The 6,557-nt window shown below is 34.7% G+C and overlaps 1 long non-coding RNA gene across 1 annotated transcript; it reads right to left on the reverse strand.

Annotated features, from left to right (window-relative positions):
* Positions 1 to 2,397: 2,397 nt before the first annotated feature.
* Positions 2,398 to 5,158, reverse strand: LOC133831102 (uncharacterized). The gene is made up of 3 exons (XR_009892396.1): positions 4,978 to 5,158; positions 3,745 to 3,801; positions 2,398 to 2,648 (listed from the first exon to the last, which is right to left on the reverse strand). It is a non-coding gene; the product is annotated as an uncharacterized LOC133831102 (long non-coding RNA).
* Positions 5,159 to 6,557: the final 1,399 nt, after the last annotated feature.

Below are 6,557 nucleotides of genomic sequence, written 5' to 3' on the forward strand. Positions count from 1 at the left end.
AAGGGGCTCGACCTATAAGTCAAGGGTTTCCAAGGCTCGACTTATAAATCGAGGGTCTGTAAAGTTCAACTTATAAGCCGTGATCAACATTATGCACATTGAGTGCAAGCCGTTATGGATAGGCCACCTTGGGAATTCCTTATGCACTCTTGACTGGCTCGAATGCCATATGAATAAATGGGAGTGCGACACACACTTTTGTGACCCTATGGTTACTTATCTGTATAGTGTCATACTTGGTTCCACTTATTACTGTTAAGCATGCTGTTATATTCTGTGAATTATCTAAATATGTTTTCTTGCTAAGTGTTTTGGCTCAAGGGTGCCTTGTGGTTTAGGTAAGGGTAAGGAGAAGCTTGGCCAACCATGAGTTGGAGAGCGATAGCAGTGATGTGTACATATGTAGTCCACTCGATCGCCACGACCGAGATATCACATGGGAGCTAGGGTTGGACCCTTTTTTGCCGCTTAGGCCTTCTTATTATAATGCCCTGGGTAACCAAGACCATTACACTGTGTGTTTAAAATAGTGTGAGACCTACTAACAAGGTCGTTTGAACAAAAATGTGTTTCTAAAGTCATTTGACAAGTTAAGGTTAATAGATTTTGATCATTAAATGATTGATTTTCATTAAAATAAAAGTTTGATAAATGAGATCCCAAAAATAAGGTTTACATGGCGGAAACAAATCTCAAAAGTTAATACTGCAGTAGCCATCTAAATGGAAAAATACATGTTTGAGCTCTAGTTCCTGTAATTCCCTCGGCCGTGGTTGTCAAGCAGCTATTGATGTACACTCCGCCCCTAAAGCTCTCCAACTCATGGTTGGTCCAGCTTTCCTTTGCCTTTACCTGCACCACGTAGTACCCGTGAGCCAAGGCTCAACAAGAAAACCATAATCAACAAACATAGATAGCAACAAGAGCATATAACAACTTCAATCCAATCAGTTCGGTTAATCAACAGAATGCAAGTATTAAGCAAGGCAACGATAAACATATACTTTCAAACATATAATAACTCAACCTGTAATACAAATATTTAGGTGTCGACACCCTTAGGCCGAGCCCTCTGGTTATTTAGCTGATCTCGACTCGCTTAGGCTGAGCTGCGTTCAATACGCTAATCATCAGCCTCGACACCCATAGGTCGTACTTTCACATCACACATAACAGATATATAATTCACAGAGGACATATGTTCCATTACAGGGAATCTCAGTCCCGCTCACAACCATTTGGGTGCAGTTTTCTTACCTCGAGTCCTGAGTGATGGATAAAGAATAGTTTCGAGAACGATCCTCAGTCCTAAGACTTAACGGTTATCCTTAATGATGCTGATGTTGCTCCTGAGCTCCACCTTAGAGTCCTAGCCTTAGTTTCCCCAATCTCAAGCTCAATCCCCTAACTTTCTCCTCCAATTCTTCAAAACTCCCTTAGGCAACAAAAGAGCGAGAGAGAGAACGTGAGTGAGAGGGAGAGAAAATTTGAGAGTGTTCTGGTGGGTCATGTCTATTTCCTAGAGACTTACCGAGTATATCTCTTAATTAAAAAGGACTAAATTGCCCCTTATACTAACCCAGCCTCTTAGTTGGCCATAAGGGCATATTGGTCATTTTGCACCCATTTCCCGCTAACTCCTCGAGTCATCCTACCAATTCCCAATTAATCCCGTCATGTCCAACTAATTATCAAATACTTACCCATTACTCGATATATCCCAAATATGTGTTAAGTTTCCCAAAATACCCCTAGGCTCACATCGAGCCAGGTATAAAACCCTGTTGTGACTATTCCACTAATCCACTCACTAGGACTACCTCGAGTCATTTATTGCAAATATATCCACATAATAATGTGGTCTCAAACATTTAACACATATAATCACATTTATGCCCTTAACGGGCCAAAATTACATATATGCCCTTATAAACAATAACGGGTCACACTACAAGAAAAACCATTATGGATAACTCTAAAAAAGTGCTATCAATAACAGTTTATAACACTTTACCAAATGCTAACATAGCCCATGTTATTAAAAATCTAGACCTTTTTATAATAATTTTTAAGTGTTATCAATAGTGTTATAATTAAATGTTCCATAACAGTTTTTCTTTGTTACAAAATACATACAATATCAATTTATCAAGCTTATAAATATTTTCTCAAGAGTGAAACATTATGCTTATTTCATGACATTATTTAAATGTTATTATAGATTCTTTCATAACATTTTGTGCTTGTTATATTACATTAATAATAATTTTTGGTTATGGTTGTTATTTTTTTATGTATATTATATTTTAATAAAATTTACTTTTTGTACCTTGATAACAAAATAATGAAAAAATATATTAGATTTACAAAAATATCAATATCATTATATTAAGTAACTCGGTAGTCCAAATACATGTTTCACTTAATAAGTGAAAAACTTTCAAAAAGTAAATTTAGAGAATCAAAGTCATCATGGTAAACTTCTCGCTAAAATGTTTAGCTAAAATTTGAAATTTTTTTAATGTTTCACTTAAAAAGTGAACAACGAGATCTAAAGATATTATGATGATTTGTTATTTCCATTTGCTTTGAAATCCTATTGTTGAGCCTTAAAAGTGTATCATGACCTTCCATTTGATTCCTTCTATCTGTGGAAGGGTCAGAAATGAAACAACAACAACATTAAAGCACTACTAAAGGTCATAATATTAAACAATGTATAACTAATAAACCCAACAAACTTGATCATAATATTTCCCACTACAAAAAATAAGCAAGAAACTATTCTGAATGGTATAAAAAAAAAATCACATAATTATTGAATATGGCATAACAACAGCAACATTTTAGTTAAAAGTTTAAGGATACACCAAAAAGTAGGAATAACTAAGTTTCTGATGCAAATAAACCCAAAAACAAAAAGGGGAAATACTAAGTCTCTACATAACAAGATATGATGAAGTCTCTAACATGTAACTTATGAAACTAATCAGAAACTATTTTGATTTGAATAAGTCATAATAAATATCAACATATATGCTTACTCCTATTTAATCATGACTTTATACTAAATAATTAACTTAGTTTAGATTATATCCATTAAATAACAAGTTACTCAAAAGTTTTCATGAACTCTGCAAGACTTACCATGCTAATGCACACTCACCATATTCTGTGCTTGCAATAAACCATGAAATATGATATATATATATAAGCCACCAAAGAGAAAATCCAAACATATATAATCTTCTCCATGCATCTCTTACATCAGAAAAGTGACCATAAGCAAACAGAAAACATCAAGTAATGGAGCAAATTTCAGGCCCAATGCAACAAATGGTGCCTAAAATTGGATTAAAGCTAGGGAGTGGGCCTAGAGAAATAGCAGGCAGTACATTCATCCAAAGTTATGGTACGTGGTTCCAAAATTTAATAAATAATATAAGGTCTGCCAATGTGATTTCTCTCCTATCCTAATTTTCATAGACAAATAGAATGTTATAAGCTAATACTCATTAAGTGCGTGAAATTCTATGATATGTTTATCCCAGGATTCAACAACATACCATATTAACAAACATGGTCAATGGGAAACAATTGCCATAATAATAAAATATAAATGGAAGATTCACCATACAAGAGCACCCTTAGATGCATATTAACATGTCTTGGTTCTTAACTAAGCCATTGTTGTCTATACTGAAAATAACCTAATTAAACAGAGAAAAGAATAAAAAACAATACCAGAAAGAAAAGTAGGTAGTAGCAGGATAGCTCAGTTGACTATGAAGCTCAGTGTCTCTATCAAAGAAAAAATGAAACAAAATGTAAAGAAAAATGAAAGTAAATAGAATAGTTTAAAGCACTTGATGATTTCTTAGTTAAAAAAAATTGAAGTATGAATGTCATCTGGAGTAGACTGAGAACTTAACGGCAATGGAGACTGAGTATTATGCGAGATGTATGTGTGATGGGTAGCGTGAAGATATTTGTAGAGGGGTTTTGTTGTGCAATTCTCTACGCATCCAATGAATTCCAAATTCCACAATTACAAGATAAACTTTTGCATAAATGAATAAGTATCCAAGCCATTATAAGTTTCAATCCCATACAAATAAGCAGACTTATTGGGACTCATAGTTATTAGATCCCTTTCCACATGTCCTAATTAAATAGCTAAAAAGGAAAATAAATGAGATGTTCAAAACCATTTAAATGACTTGTTGAATCAGAAATTAAAAAAAAAATCATTTTGCCACTTGTGAAAAACAGCCAAAATACCATCATAAGTTTTACAATGGCTTTCACCTGTATTCAAACAACAAAATGATAGTCAAACAACAAAGACAATGCAGTTATATAATGATAATAAATATGATAAAGAGCTTTGAAAAATATTTATGAGTACTGATTCAAAATAGAACAAAATAGAACAGACCTATAGCAATATTGCCAAGCCTTGCCATAATAATGATATTAATAAAGAAAGAGAAAGAGATTTTTACTTTCAAAAGATAAAATATATGCACTAAACCTTTTTTTAGCCAATTAATATTAATAAAGCTTTATAAGAATAAGAAAGTAAGTTAAATACTGAAAGAGGTAATTTATCAAACACTTTGCAAGCAATTAATCAGAAAAGAGAAACAAAACAACTAAACTAGAAATATAGCATCAATCAAGTATATATGATACAATTCAATATGCATAAACTATAAAGTAAGAAAACAGAGCATAAATAATAGAGTAAGAAAACAGACTATAAACAATTTCGACTAAAATCAAATCACAATAATGCTTAAATCATATTAATACATCTAATTCAAAGTAAAAACTATAACCTAAATGAAGAGCACAACATACATAAAGAGAAACAGAGCAACGAATTGGAGATTGATACTTAGAATGGCCCAATCTCAATCAATTTCTACGTTCTACATATATACACACAAATACAGCAGAGATGGATATTGATACCTCATACGGCTCACAAATCCAAAGAGAGAGAAAATCTTATGCGGCATAGGAGAGAAGAGCTTCATCGGAGCCAGAGTCGCGAGAGAAAGGACAGAGAATTGGAGGAGATATTGTCGTGAAGTGAGAAAAAGATCACCGATGAGAGAGAGTGGGCGGGGAAAGGGGGGAGAGAGAGAGAGAGAGAGAGAGTATCTAGGCTAAGAGAGAAATAATTGAAGAAAAAAAATGGTAGGCCCAATACTCAAAATTATTTATAACATAATATGGACATTATATTGTCAGCCCAATATGCAGTATCAATATCTAAATCAATAGCACTTTTTGAAAAATGTCATTTTTAAGTGGTATATATAATATGAAATGTTGTAGTGTCAACATGCATATTTAATACTTATAAACATGCATATAAATATATTCATATCATCATATATATATCGTGCATGCCACATAGTCACGCATCTAATCAATTAATCACACACATATCCAATTATGCCATCTCAGCACGCTAATCAAGGAACCAAACCCTATTAGCATTTTTGGGTCGTTACAACTATCCCCTTCTACTGAGAATCGAAATTTTCCTGAATATTTTGGGATACTGATCCCGCATAGCTGACTCTAGCTCCCACGTCGCTTCCTTGACCTTGCTATTCCTCCATAAGACTTTGACTAGAGGAATCATCTTGTTCCTTAGAGCCTTGTCTTTTTTGTCTAAGATATGAACTGGTCGCACCTCATACGATAAATCGATCTGTAGTTCTAGATCCCCATATCCTAACACATGAGTCGAATCTAAGATGTATTTCTAAAGCATAAAGATGTGGAATATGTCATGAACTCCTGATAATGATAGTGTCAGAGCCAATCTACAGGCTACCTACTCGATCCTCTCCTTGATCTCAAAAGGTCCTATGAATCTAGGGCTCAACTTGCCCTTTTTCTCAAACCTCCTCACCCCTCGTAATGGTGAAACTTGGAGAAACACGTGGTCCCCTACCTGGAACTCCACATCCCTAAGTTTAGGATCAACGTAGCATTTATGTCTGCTCTGTGAAGCGAGCATTCGAGCTCGGATTTTCTCAATAGCTTCGTTAGTCTTCTGAACCATCTCCATCCCCAAATACCTCATCTCACCCATTTCATCCCAATGAATGGGCGATCTACATTTCCTTCCATATAACATCTCATATGAAGCTACTTCAATCGTTGATTGATAACTGTTGTTGTATGAAAACGCAATCAACGGGAGGTACTTACTCCAAGACCCCTCGAAGTCTAGCACACACGCTCTAAGAATGTCCTCCAATATCTAAATTGTCCTCTCAAACTGTCCGTCTATTTGAAGATGAAAGGCTGTACTGAACTTCAGCTGAGTTCCCATAGCTTTTTGCAAACCACCCCAAAATTTGGAGGTAAATATGGGATGCTAGTCCGACACTATAGATTTTGGAACCCCATGGAAACGTACAATCTCCCTCACATATAACTCCACGTACTAATCTACCATTTAGGTTGTCCTCACTGGCAGAAAGTGAGCTAACTTGGTGTATCTATCTACTATCACCCACACCGAGTCATGT

This window comes from Humulus lupulus, chromosome 1 (assembly GCF_963169125.1).
Source record: "Humulus lupulus chromosome 1, drHumLupu1.1, whole genome shotgun sequence".
Taxonomy (NCBI): domain Eukaryota; kingdom Viridiplantae; phylum Streptophyta; class Magnoliopsida; order Rosales; family Cannabaceae; genus Humulus; species Humulus lupulus.